Genomic DNA, 13,823 nt, shown 5'->3' on the forward strand with positions numbered 1-13,823 from the left:
CTGATGTCGTCATTTCTTATGGCTGAGTAGTATTCCATAGTGTATATGTACCAAAGCTTTTTAATCCACTCGTCCTCTGACGGACACTTGGGCTGTTTCCAGATCTTCGCTATTGTGAACAATGCTGCCATAAACATGGGGGTGCAATTCTTCTTTTGGAACCGCTCTGTGGTGTTCTTGGTGTATATTCCTAAAAGTGGGATAGCTGGGTCAAAAGGCAGTTCGATTTTCAGTTTTTTGAGGAATCTCCATACTGTTTTCCACAGTGGCTACACCAGTCTGCATTTCCACCAGCAGTGCAGGAGGGTTCCCTTTTCTCCACATCCTCGCCAGCACTTATTCTGTGTTGTTTTGTTGATGAGCGCCATTCTGGCTGGTGTGAGGTGATATCTCATTGTGGTTTTAATTTGCATTTCCCTAATGATTAGTGATGTTGAGCATTTTTTCATATGCCTATTGGCCATCTGTATGTCCTCTTTGGAGAAGTGTCTATTCATTTCTTTTTCCCATTTTTTGATTGGATTGTTTGTCTTCATGGTGTTGAGATTTACAAGTTCTTTATAAATTTTGGTTATTAACCCCTTATCAGATGTATTGTCAAATATGTTCTCCCATTGTGTAGTTTGTCTTTTTATTCTGTTCATATTGTCTTTAGCTGTGCAAAAACTTTTTAGTTTGATATAGTCCCATTTGTTTATCCTGTCTTTTATTTCACTTGTGGAGATAAATCAGCAAATATATTGCTCCAAGGGATGTCGGAGAGCTTACTGCCTATGTTTTCTTCTAAGATGCTTATGGTTTCATGGCCTACATTTAAGTCTTTTATCCATTTTGAGTTTATTTTTGTGAGTGGTGTAAGCTGGTGATCTAGTTTCATTTTTTTGCAGGTAGCTGTCCAATTTTCCCAACACCATTTGTTAAAGAGGCTGTCTTTACTCCATTGTATTTCCTTACCTCCTTTGTCAAATATCAGTTGTCCATAGAGCTGTGGGTTTATTACTGGGTTCTCTGTTCTGTTCCATTGATCTATATGCCTGTTCTTATGCCAGTACCAGGCTGTTTTGAGTACAATGGCCTTGTAGTATAACTTGATATCCGGAAGTGTGATACCTCCCACTTTATTCTTCTTTTTTAAGATTGCTGAGGCTGGCCCTGGCCAGTTGGCTCAGCGGTAGAGCGTCAGCCTGGCGTGTGGGGGACCCGGGTTCGATTCCCGGCCAGGGCACATAGGAGAAGCGCCCATTTGCTTCTCCACCGCCCCCCCCTCCGTCCTTCCTGTCTGTCTCTCTCTTCCCCTCCCGCAGCCAAGGCTCCATTGGAGCAAAGATGGCCCGGGCACTGGGGATGGCTCCTTGGCCTCTGCCCCAGGCACTAGAGTGGCTCTGGTCGCAGCAGAGTGATGCCCCGGAGGGGCAGAGCATCGCCCCCTGGTGGGCAGAGCGTCGCCCCTGGTGGGCGTGCCAGGTGGATCCCGGTCAGGCGCATGCGGGAGTCTGTCTGACTGTCTCTCCCCGTTTCCAGCTTCAGAAAAATACAAAAAACAAAAAACAAAACAAAACAAAAAAGATTGCTGAGGCTATTTGTGTTCTTTTTTGGTTCCATATAAATTTTTGGAATATGTGATCTATATCTTTGAAGTATGTCATTGGCATTTTAATTGGTATTGCATTGAATTTATAGATTGCTTTGGGTAATATAGACATTTTAATGATGTTTATTCTTCCTAACCATGAGCACGGTATATGCTTCCACTTGTTAGTATCTTCCTTGATTTCTTTTATCAATGCATTGTAATTTTCTGAATACAAATCTTTAGTCTGCTTGGTTAAGTTTACTCCTAGGTACTTTATTTTTTTGGTTGTAACAGTGAAGGGGATTGTTTCCTTAATTTCTCTTTCTGACTGCTCATTGTTGGTGTATAAAAATGCCTCTGATTTCTGAGTATTGATTTTATATCCTGCCACTGCTGAATTCATTTATCAGGTCCAGTAGTTTTTTGACTGAGACTTTAGGGTTTTCTAGGTACAGTATCATATCATCAGCAAATAATGATAGTTTTACTTCTTCTTTTCCAATTTGGATGCCTTTTATTTCTTCTTCTTGTCTGATTGCTGTGGCTAGGACTTCTAGAACTATATTGAAAAAGAATGGTGAAAGGGGGCACCCCTGCCTAGTTCCTGATCTTAAGGGTATTGCTTTTAATTTTTGCCCATTGAGTATGATGTTGGCTGTGGTTTGTCATAGATGGCTTTTATCATGTTGAGGTATATTCCCTGTATTCCCACTTTGCTGAGAGTTTTGATCATAAATGGATGCTGGATTTTATCGAATGCTTTTTCTGCATTTATTGAAATTATCATATGGTTTTTCTCCTTTCTTTTGTTTATGTGATGAATCACATTGATTGATTTGCAAATATTGTACCAGCCTTGCCTCCCCAAAATAAATCCCACTTGATAATGGTGTATGATTTTTTTCATGTATTGCTGGATCCGGTTTGCTAATATTTTGTTGAGAATTTTAGCATCTAAATTTATCAGAGATACTGGCCTATAGTTTTCTTTGTTTGTGTTGTCTTTGCCTGGTTTTGGAATCAGAATTATGCTCGCCTCATAAAAGGAGCTTGGAAGTCTTCTTTCCTCTTGAATTTTTTGAAATAGCTTGAGAAGGATAGGAGTTAGTTCTTCTTTGAATGGTAGAATTCACCTCTGAAGCCATCTGGCCCAGGGCTTTTCTTTGTTGGAAGTTTATTGATAACTGTTTTGATCTCATTTGTTGTAATCAGTCTATTTAGGTTTTCTGATTCTTCCAGATTGATTTTTGAAAGATTACATTTTTTAAGGAATCTGTTCATTTCACCTAGGTTGTCTAATTTTTTGGCATACAGTTTTTCATAGTATTTTCTTACAATCCTTTGTATGTCTGCTGTGTCTGTTGTTACTTCTCCATCCTCATTTCTAATTTTATTTATTTGAGTCCTTTCTCTTTTTTTCATGGTGAGTCTGGCTAAGGGTTCATCAATCTTGTTTACCTTTTCAAAGAATCAGATCTTGGTTTCATTGATCCTCTGTATTGTTTTTTTAGTCTCTATTTCATTTATTTCTGCTCTGATCTTTATTATTTCCTTCCTTCTATTTTCTCTAGGCTTTACTTGCTATTCTTTTTCTAGTTCTTTTAGTTGCAAGATTAAGTTGTGGTTTTTTTTTGAGCTTTTTCTAGTTTCTTAAGGTATGTCTGTAGTGCTATGAACTTCCCTCTCAGGAGTGCTTTTGCTGTGTCCCACAGATTTTGAGTTGTTGTTTGCCCATTTTCATTTGTTTCAAGGAAATTTTTTATTTCTTTCATGATGTCATTGTTGACCCAGTTGTTGTTTAATAACATGCTGTTTAGTTTCCAAGTGTTTGAGTGTTTTTCAGTTTTCCTATTGTAGTTGATTTCTAGTTTCATGCCATTGTGGTCAGAAAAGATGCTTAATATGGTTTCAATCTTCTTAAATTTGTTGAGACTCATTTTATGCTCTAATATGTGGTCTATCCTAGAGAATGTATTGATACCATGAGCACTTGAAAAGAATGTATATTCTGCTGCTCTGAGGTGGAAGGTTCTGAAGATATCTATTAAATCCAGTTGATTTAGTGTATCCCTTAATTCTGTTGGTTCTTTGTTTATTTTCTTTCATGAGGATCTATCTAGTGATGTTAGTGGGGTATTGAAATCCCCTACTATTATAGTATTGCTAGTGATCTCTCCCTTTATGTCCATCAAAATCTGCTTTATATATTTAGGTGCTCCTATATTAGTTGCATAGACATTTATAATGGTTATCTCTTCCTGTTGGATTGCTCCCTTTATCATTATGTAGTAGCCTTCTTTATCCCTTACTATAGTTTTTGATTTAAAGTCTATTTTGTCAGTTATAAGTATTGCTACCCCAGCTTTTTTTCATTTCCATTTGCATGAAATATTTTTTTCCATCCTTTACTTTCAGTCTATGTGTTTCTTTTGTTTTGAGGTGCGTCTCCTGTAGACAGCATATGTATGGGTTCTGTTTTTCTTTTTTTTTTTTTTTGTATTTTTCTGAAGCTGGAAACGGGGAGAGACAGTCAGACAGACTCCCGCATGCGCCCGACCGGGATCCACCCAGCACGCCCACCAGGGGGCGACGCTCTGCCCCTCCAGGGCATCGCTCTGTTGCGACCGAAGCCACTCCAGCTCCTGGGGCAGAGGCCAAGGAGCCATCCCCAGTGCCCGGGCCATCTTTGCTCCAATGGAGCCTCGGCTGCAGGAGGGGAAGAGAGAGACAGAGAGGAAGGAGAGGGGGAGGGGTGGAGAAGCAGATGGGCGCTTCTCCTGTGTGCCCTGGCCAGGAATCGAACCCGGGACTTCTGCACACCAGGCCGACGCTCTACCGCTGAGCCAACCGGCCAGGGCCTGGGTTCTGTTTTCTTATCCATGCAGCTACCCTATTTCTTTGGATTGGAGCATTTAATCCATTTATGTTTAAGGTTATTATTGATATGTAATTGTTTATTGCCATTTTATTTTTTAAAGTTATATTCCTTTTGGAAAGCTTTTTATTCTTCAATTTTAAATGATAGCCTTGCTGGATAAAGTAGTCTTGGTTGTAGGCTCTTGTTCTGCATTACATTGAATATTTCTTGCCATTCCCTTCTGGCCTCAAGTGTTTCTGTTGAGAAGTCAGATGTCATCCTTATGGGGGCACCTTTGTAGGTGATAGCCTTTTTTTTCTCTAACAGCTTTTAATATTTTCTCATTATCTCTTAGCTTTGGTATTTTAATTATGATGTGTCTTTGTATAGTTTTTTTTTTTTTTTTTTGGTTTCTCTTTAATAGAATTCTCTGTGCTTCTTGAACTTGTATGACTTTTCCGGCATCAATTTAGGGAAGTTTTCAGCTATGATGTCATTAAACAAGGTCTCTAACCCTTGTTCTTTGTCTTCGTCTTTAGGAACCCCTATGATGCTGATGTTATTTCTCTTTAGGTTGTCACAGAGCTCTCTTAGAGTTTCCTCAGATTTTTCGGTGTCTTTTCTTTTTGCTGCTTTGCTTTTGTGCTTTCACTTATCTTGTCTTCTAAGTTGCTGATTTGATCCTCTGCTTTATCCAGCCTGCTTTTAGTTCCTTCCAGTGTAGTCTTCCTTTCTGATATTGTGTTTGTCATTTCTGCCTGGTTCTTCTTTATGATTTCCGTGTCCTTTTTGATGCTTTCAATTTCTTTACTGAAGTGTTCATTAAGACCATCTGTTGTAGCTTTGAGCTCTTTAAGCATCCTAAAGATCATTATTTTATACTCTGCATCTGGTAATTTGATTACTTCTGATTCATCCAAGACTTTATCAGAGGATTTATCTTGTTGAAGCATATGATTTATGCTTCTCTGCCTACCCATTATTCTCTATGACTTGTAGGCTTCTTCCAGCTGTGATCTCCTTACCTAGTAGAGCCTCTTCCAAGTCTTGATTTGTTTTTTTCTCAGTTTTCTTAACTCAGTGGTAGTCTTGTTTACTGATCTCGGCAGGGGGCTTATTTGGAGCTGTATTCAGGAATGCAGTGCATGTAACCTGAGACTCTAAAGTCCAGGATCTGCCAGCTTCTGGGGGGGGTGCTTTCTCTGTTTCAGCAGGGGGAGGTGTATCTCAGATCTCCATTGAGACCTGAGTTACTGCTCCTCCTCCCCACTTCCTGTTTTCAGTTGTGTCTTGTTGCTCTGATTGGAGCTGGAGAACCACTTTAGGCTTGTGCTTTGTTGAAGGTTCAACCCCTCCTCCAGCTATGGCCACCTCCGCACTGAATGAGTCAGCTTCTTAGGTCATCCCATGCATTCCTCTGCCTGTCACTGTCTGTCTCTTTCTCCCCACTTTCCTTTTGGAAGACAAGCCAGCCCTCTCAGCACACCTCGTTCCCAGGTCCCCAGGTAAGTGGCTGTGAGCGATATTCTCTGCTCTTCTCCTTGTAATGAGCCAGAAGGGCTCTCAGTCTCACCCCACCTTCATTCCTGGAAGCAGGGGAGACCCACCGTGCCTCGGCACTCCCTACCAGGCTTGGTGTGGCTGCTTCTTTGCTCCTTAGTTTTTGAGACCTGTTCTTTTAATCCAAAATTTGTTTTTCACACTGATTGTTCCTAAACTAATTTGTAATCCAGTTTGGTGGTGTGAGCTGGGAGTCTGTGCATCTGCCTACTCCACTGCCATCTTGGTTCTCCACAGGTAGTACATTTTCAAGTGTCCTTTCTCCCCTGTCTACCAGGAAACACAGAGGTTGGTCACTGGAGACAAGTGACCAACCTCTATCAGCCTGATTATGGCTCCAGAGGAATCTACATAACAACCTTTACAAGTAGTCCTTATGCATCATTAGTTCCTTCCATATATTGACCTTCCCACAATTTGCTGCCCTTGGAAGTCCCCCAACTCCTTTCATTTGTCTTTTTATTTATCCACAAATTATTGATTTTTGTTGGGGATGGTATATAAGCTGGAGTTCTAATCCACCACTTTGAGTTACTCTTTTTCACTTGAGCCTCTTCTAGGTATACAGGGTGCATACATGTTCATAAATTCTGTTTTTCTCTTGTTCACCTGTCTTTTGTTGAAGTGATCTCAGCTGAGAACTCAGAAGGGTAGAGGGAAAATTGTTTATTTGTCCTCTCCTATAGCTGCAATGCAGTCTACTAATTGAAAGCAAAGAATTTAATCAGCCTACAACCAGCCCATGGCGATTTGACATTAGTAGGCTGTCTCTGGTTTTTGGTTGATGTAGACAACACTGAGCTGAACATCTTGGCTTGTGTGTTGCTACACACATCTCTGATTGTACTCTTAGGCTTAATACTTGGATGAAGAATTTCGAATTAAAACACTTTTCCCCCTGTACTTTCACCACATTGCCCCTAGAAACGTTGTACCAGTTTACATTTCTTCTCTCATGCTGTACATAATCTAGCTGGCTCTCTACAGCATTCAGGCTCCAACGTCCCTTGCTGGAGAAGCTGTCACAGAACATTCTGTTCAGTTTCTCAGGCCTCACCCTCTTGCATTGCCATATCTCCTTGCTTTACTTTTTTTTTGATAGCACTTATTTTCATCTGAAGTGATGCTGTCCATTTATTTGTTGGCAATACTGTTGATTGGCAACCCACTCAGGAGGTTGTCAGCACCGTCAGGGTCCCTGCTGCCCAGCAGGGCCTTCCCTGAGCTGCCATTTCCACCACACCTGCATCTCAGCATGCAGGGCCAGTTTGCTGAGTGAATAAATGTTACCCACACTGTCAGTGGCACTCATTTTATCATGCAAAATACAAAAAAGGTCTTGCTGGTGGCTAGTGGCCCTCAGGTGGTCCCGATTCCTTCTGTTATGTTGACCTGTAAGGCCTCTTTCCCAGGCATTAACAGAGTTTTTACTATTACAGTTTGTTTCTGAGATTTAAAGTTTTTCTGTCTTCTTTAAAGGCTACAGACCGTATGCTTCCTTAAAGCAAGTTATGTTTCCACTTCCGATTTGATTTGTAGCTGCTCACCTGCCAAGGTCTCGAAAGGAAGATGGTCAAAGCATTATTGTATATAAAGGAAGAGTTAATAGGTTTATCCTGAGGGTCTGAATAGCTCTCCTGTTTTAAATCTTGAATATTCTGCATGTCCAGGAGCTTTTTTTGATTGCTGGTGGTTCTGAAAGAGGGCTGGTGTTCATCGTTGAGTTCTGGATGGGTGAGGTGTTGCAGTGCTGGCGACTGAATCTCTGCCTCCCTGGAACACTCCGGGGGAATGTCTTCGGCCAATACGGTAGTTTGAGGTTGAACAAGGGGACCATCCAGAGAGCACTGGTGTTGGTTCTGCATCCGCAGTCCGGCTGGGGAGCGATGCTGTCTGGGGCTTTGCCTCCTGACTCTGAATCTGACCCCCTCTGTCCAAGGTTTTTATCAGCAACCTGGATAAAGACAAAGAAAGCAGGCTTATCAAATTTGTGAATGACACAGAACCAAGATGGAAGGCTAATATGTAGGATAATAAAATCAAGATTCATAAAAATCTTGGCAGGAATGATGGGTCTGGAACTAACAAGGTAACCCTAACAGGATTACATGTGAAGTCCAGCAGCAAGAGCAGCAGAGTAAGGGCAGCTGCGGCTGCTGGGAGGCTGCGCCTGCAGGCCGTTTGCGCATAGCCAGGCCTGTGGGGTTCCTCGATGGGAATTTTAAAAATTCACTATGCCTTATGTATTTTTAACTGCAGTAGGGCCTCCAGATCTAATGGGTGGTGAGCTGTCTCATAACACATTCTTCCTGGAGTCCTTCCTCCAGCTTTCCCTCTCTCTTCCACCCTCACCTCTCTCATTCTGGTTTTTAGGCCCTACTTGGGCTCTTCTTTTTTCCAGGAGCTTTCTCTGATTCTGCAAACTGGAGTCAGTTATGTTCTCCTAAGTGCTCAGACAGTACTCTTCTCCACCATTACAGTGCTCAGCACATGATGTGGCCCTTGTCTGTCTTCTGCTTTGGATTCGGGACTCCTGAAAGTCAGGAGCTGTATCTGCCTTGTTAGATACTTTGTCATGCTCTCCATTAACAGACGTGGGTGACAGTGCCAGGGGACCCCTTGGAGGGCCCTGAGGGTGACTTTGAGAAAGGTGGGCTGGAGGAGTTGGCTCATGTGCACGCGGGGAGCTTAATAACGCTGCCCTCTGGGAGTCTCCTGAGGGCAGAGGGCGCACATGCCTGCGGGGCACTCAGACATGCTGGGCACACTGCAAGTCCTCGGTCAGTGTCCACTGTGGTCACCAGCATGGGCCTGGCACTGCTCCAGGCCCTGGGACGGGGGGGAGAAAGACAGATGAGGGCTGGGTGCTCAGGCAGCTTCCAGCCTGGTGGGCAGATGTCACTACAGCAATAAGCAAATATCTGTGTGGTAATAAGGACCACACAGGCAATAAAAAGTGTGATGTATTATTGGCTGAGCAGATATAACTGTTGCTAACATTCTGGGGATTTTCTTCTTGTCTGTTTCCTTCTTAGGCATGTTTGAGTATAATGTAAATAATGCAGAAATGGGAGAGCACAGGATTTCCCTTGCATGTCACTGTGTACCGTTGCACCCAGCCCATCACCGTAAGTAGCCAGTGGGTGGCAGAATAATGTCCCCCAAGAGATGTCTACCTCCTAATCCCTGGAACCTGTGAATATGTAACTTTATGTGGCCAATGGGATTAAGCTTGCAGGTGTGGTTAAGGCAGCTGACCAGCTGGCCTGGAGATGGGGTGGCAATCCTGGGTCATCTGGAGGATCCGTCACCGTACCATGAGTCCGTAGAGTGGAAGAAGAGGCAGAAGGGAGGGTCAAAGAGATGCATAGTGCGGGACTCCACCTGCTGTGGCTGTGAAGATGGAGGGGCCACAAGCCAAGGAATGAGGGTGGCCTCTGGAAGCCAGAAAAGGCAAAGAAGCAGATTCTCCCCTGGGACTTTCAGAAAGGAACGCAGCCCTGCTCGCACTTTGAGCCTAGCCCAGTGAGATCCGCATCAGACATTTGACCTCCAGAACTTGCATTGCTGCAGCCGCTTCATTTGTGGTCGTTTGGTAAAGCAGCAGGAAACAAGTGCAGCCGGTTTGGAAGCCTGTGCCTTCTCCTAAACCCCTGGTTGGCAGACTGCGGCTCTTTGGCCCCCTGAGTATGGCTCTTCCACAAAATACCACATGTGGGCGCTACCTTGATAAGGAATGTACCTACCTATATAGTTTAAGTTTAAAAAATTTGGCTCTCAAAAGAAATTTCAATTGTTGTACTGTTGATATTTGGCTCTGTTGACTCATGAGTTTGCCGACCACTGCCCTAGACTGTGAGCTCCCCGAGGGCAGGGGCGCGCCCTGTGCGCTCTGAGCGCTGCACCTGCTGCGGAGTTGCTGCCTCCGAGCCAGGGCTGCAGGGGTGCCCTTTGTCTCTCATCTGTAAACCCAGAGACTGGTCTTGATGTCACCCTCTGGGAGTGGCCTCCAAGGCCTAGGGACATGCTGCCATCCCAGGACAGACAGCGCACAGCCCTCTGGCATAGCTCACCGCTAACGGGGTCACCTTCAGAAGGGGTGTCCCCAGTCCCCGTAAATAGAATAATTCATGGGCGGGACTCCAAACATGAACATTGTTTGGTGCCAGCTGCTGGGGGTTCCTTGTCGTCCTTTAAAAATGACTGTGGTTGATTTATTCAGCAGGAAAATAAATGAGGTAAAGACAAAAACCAAAAAGAAAACCCAAGTAAAGGCAAAAACAAGCGAAGGGGGAAGAAAAAGGAGCCATGTCCCATCGACCCCCCCCCCCCCAGTTCCCACCCACCCTGGGGACCCAGAGATTCTGATTTAATGGGTCTGTGCAGATGAGGACAGTGATGTTACATATTAAACGTCCTTCAAGTGCACGGAGTGCGCGGCCAGGGTGGAGACCCAGCACCACAGGGGGGTTCTTGCTCTGCTCTGTTCTCACTCAAAAGCTCTCTGAACTCTAAAATCACTCAATGGTATTGCTTAGAGGCCCCCCCCCAGGAATTTTACAAGTGGGGATATCGAAGTCTAGAGATGCAGGTGCCACCTTCAAGGTCACCAGGCACTTGGTGGCCCAGTGAAGGCCAGGGCCCTCATGTGCGGGCTGGTGCTGCCAGCAGCCTCAAATCAGGATGGCCCAGTTCCATCAGTGACTGACTTTCTTTCCGTTTCTTTAACGTTTCCATGCTTCTTTCCAAAGGCTCTTCAAAAAGATCAACTGATCCCTCCATGTGACCATGGCCCCTCTGCCTTCACCTCCCCTTGATGAGGCAGGGCCACTTAGTTGTGGGTGGGGTGCAGAGCACATTCCTAGGAGGCTTCTGGGAGCTGGAATATTCGCACAGCATTGCATCAGCCACAGCTGCTAGGAATGCACTCTGCACTCCACCCACATCTCCCCTTTCTTTTTTAAGGCCAATTGGACTTAATGAATGACAGCTTGCTGTTGTTGTAGCTTCTGAATGCTACGCATTATGCAACGGAACCCTAGTAGAACTAAAACAACTATAATACCTATTATACTATATGCTAATAGATTAGCTGGATTAAACAATGAGGCAAGCTTCTGTAATGTTTGACTAGTTAGGAAATAGAACGGGGGTCTTAAACAGGGGATTCCTCCTAGGGGTCGTGATGTCATTTCCCTCCCATTGTGCTACAGAGACTTTCTAGGTGCCGTTAAACACAGTTCCATTTTGATTGTAAAAAATGGATGTAGGTTCATGCACTCCCCCTTCCCACAAAGGTCTCAGCGTCCAAACACAGAATGGATGGCTTGCTGTGGGCTGCGTACTGCATATGGTTGCAAGGCACATTACACAAATTATAACAGCACAAATCATATAGTTTCAACAATTACAAAGGTATATTTCACTAGTCTCTGAGCACTTAGCCCAAAGCGCAAAATGTCCTCGGCCTTCTTTCTAGCCATGAGAAAAGCATCCTGGGGCAGGGGAAGGGCCTCTAGTGAAGCCGCCTCCCACCCCCGTCAGGGTGTTTCACACTGTCCAAAATCTGTAAGTCCATCCAACAAAGAAGCTGGTGCTCACTCGGGTCGTAGTCCAGGAAATCAGTCCATGCACATGAGGTGTCAGCCACCCCCCCCTCATTCCTGCTGTCCTGGCAGGTCTTACACTGTCCCAAGGAGGAGCATGTGGCAATAGCAGTCAGCATTTCCATCTCTGCTCTGGAGAGCATGATGGCATCCGCCTCGCCCCTATGTCCCAAAATGTCAGTGAACCCACCAGTGGCTTAGCAGGCACCCCCTGCCATTCCAGCGGCCGCTCAGCGATGCAAGTCTGGCTTCTGGGATGTCTGTTCATCCTCCCGCCACAGCTGCCGCCGTTTACCTTCTGGAGTCTACAAATCGCAACTCTGGCCCAATTCTCCTCATCCTCCAAAGATGAACTGAAAACACCAGCTTGTGCTGCTGGGCTTGAGCCCCGGGCTGCCGCTGCCTGCATCTGGGAGTCAGCGGTTACTATAGCACACACAAGCAAGAACAGAGCACCAGGGCCTGGGGGCCCATCAGGGGCCATTCTCTGGGCCCACCCTGCCAAAGCCTCCACATCACCCCAGGTGATGGGGCACGCACCCGGCCGCGAGGTCTTCTTCTGGAGCGCTGAGGACCTCCTCCCCTCAGGCATAGTGGTGTGGAGGAGGCCAGGGCTGTGGCTTTGGACGGGTGAACACTGAACCATTCAGTGGGTGCCCAAGAAACCCTGTCAAGCAGGTTGGGGGGTTCCTAGGGTCTAAATTGGCTGGAAAACACAAGCATAACCTCTCCCTTGCATTAGAAAAGGGTGTGATCCCCGCCACTGTGCCATGGCTGGGTCCTTCAAGCGTCATTTCAGAGAGAGGTGGGGGGAGAGAGAGCGAGAGATACAGAAAAATAGACAAGACAGACAGACAGAAAGAAAAAAGACACATGGGGGCATATAGGCTGGCCCATGGGTCTGCAGCAGGAACACATGTTGGAGTTAAAGCTGGGGTAGAAAATGGCATCTGAGAGGCTGGGTGGGGCACTGAGCCCCAGCAGGGAATGTGGAAGTAGTGACTTCCGCTTTTTCTGGTGGCAGAGCTGATGGCGCAGTTAGCAGTTCGGTTGGTTTCGTTTCTGCGTGCTCAGCCATGAACTCGGACACTAAACTACTTTTCTCCTCAGTGGAGGAGGGCAAATAGGGAGGTAGGGGCTCCTCTGAAAGAGGAGGAGGGTCCCTAGCAGGAGGACCAGTCAAGCAGGCTTGTATTGCCAATAAGGCAGGAGTGAGGCCGAGAGGGAAAGTTTGTCCCCCATGTACTTCGGCCGAACGGATGTGCCGGAAAGCTCGGGCCCAAGTATCCGGGTCCCAGAGAGGCACGTCCCTAATCCAGACGAGAGATTGAAACCAGAGAGGATCTCCCAGTAAGTACAGAGATCCTTTTCACAAACTTTAACTCACCTACTCTGCAATAGGGCGTGCAGGGCTCGAGCCTGCGGGGCTCGATAGTGGGGGAGAAGGTTTCCCATTGCAGAGGGTCACTCACCCGTCCCTTGGATGCCAGTTAGGTCCCTGCCCCACGTTGGGTGCCAGTTGTGGACAAGTCCTGCTGGGGGTGAGGATGATGGAGACGCAAAGACCTGACTCCGGGGACCAAGTTCAGTGACGCAGATCCACTTTATTCAGGAAGTAAGCTAGTTTATATACACAGGTTCAGCCTGTAGGGTGTTACAGCGTGTTCCTCAAAGCCAATGGCTGAAAAGATCAGGGAACTGCGTGGTTGGCACTAAGTCACTTCCTTATAGTGGGTGAGCTCCCTTCCTGGGTATGCCCAGGAGGGTTCTGGGAGCTGGAGTATTCTCACAGCATTGCATCAGCCACAGCTGCTAGGAATGCGCTCTGCGCTCCTACTTAGTGAGTGTAGGAACAGGCTCTGGAATTTGGCTGTACTAACACTGTGTGTTCCATGAGAGCCTCTGTTTTACCATCTGTAAAATGGGTGTATTACTACTTGTACTACTCCACAGGGACTGAGGTTGAAAGGGCCCAGAACAGTGTGTGTCAAAGGAATGCCAGATGTTATAAATAATATTATTGTCTTAGCCCTGGCCAGTTAGCTCAGTGGTAGAGCATTGGCCCAACATGTGGAAATCCTGGGTTCGATTCCCAGCCAGGGCACACAGGAGAAGCAGCCATCTGCTTCTCCACCCTCCCCCTTCTCCACCCTTCCCCTTCTCCACCCTTCCCCTTCTCCACCCTTCCCCTTCTCCACCCTTCCTCTTCTCCACCCTTCCTCTTCTC

General features: G+C 45.8%; 1 protein-coding gene and 1 non-coding gene across 2 annotated transcripts in view; both read left to right on the top strand.

Moving 5' to 3' along the window:
- Nucleotides 1–13,823, top strand: part of PLPP4 (phospholipid phosphatase 4) — a 121,826-nt gene that overhangs the window by 22,176 nt on the left and 85,827 nt on the right. The window lies entirely within an intron of this gene.
- TRNAV-AAC (transfer RNA valine (anticodon AAC)) lies at nt 13,625–13,700 on the top strand. The gene has a single exon. It is a non-coding gene; the product is annotated as a tRNA-Val (tRNA).

Source organism: Saccopteryx bilineata, chromosome 7 (genome assembly GCF_036850765.1).
Source record: "Saccopteryx bilineata isolate mSacBil1 chromosome 7, mSacBil1_pri_phased_curated, whole genome shotgun sequence".
In the NCBI taxonomy this organism is placed as follows: Eukaryota; Metazoa; Chordata; class Mammalia; order Chiroptera; family Emballonuridae; genus Saccopteryx; species Saccopteryx bilineata.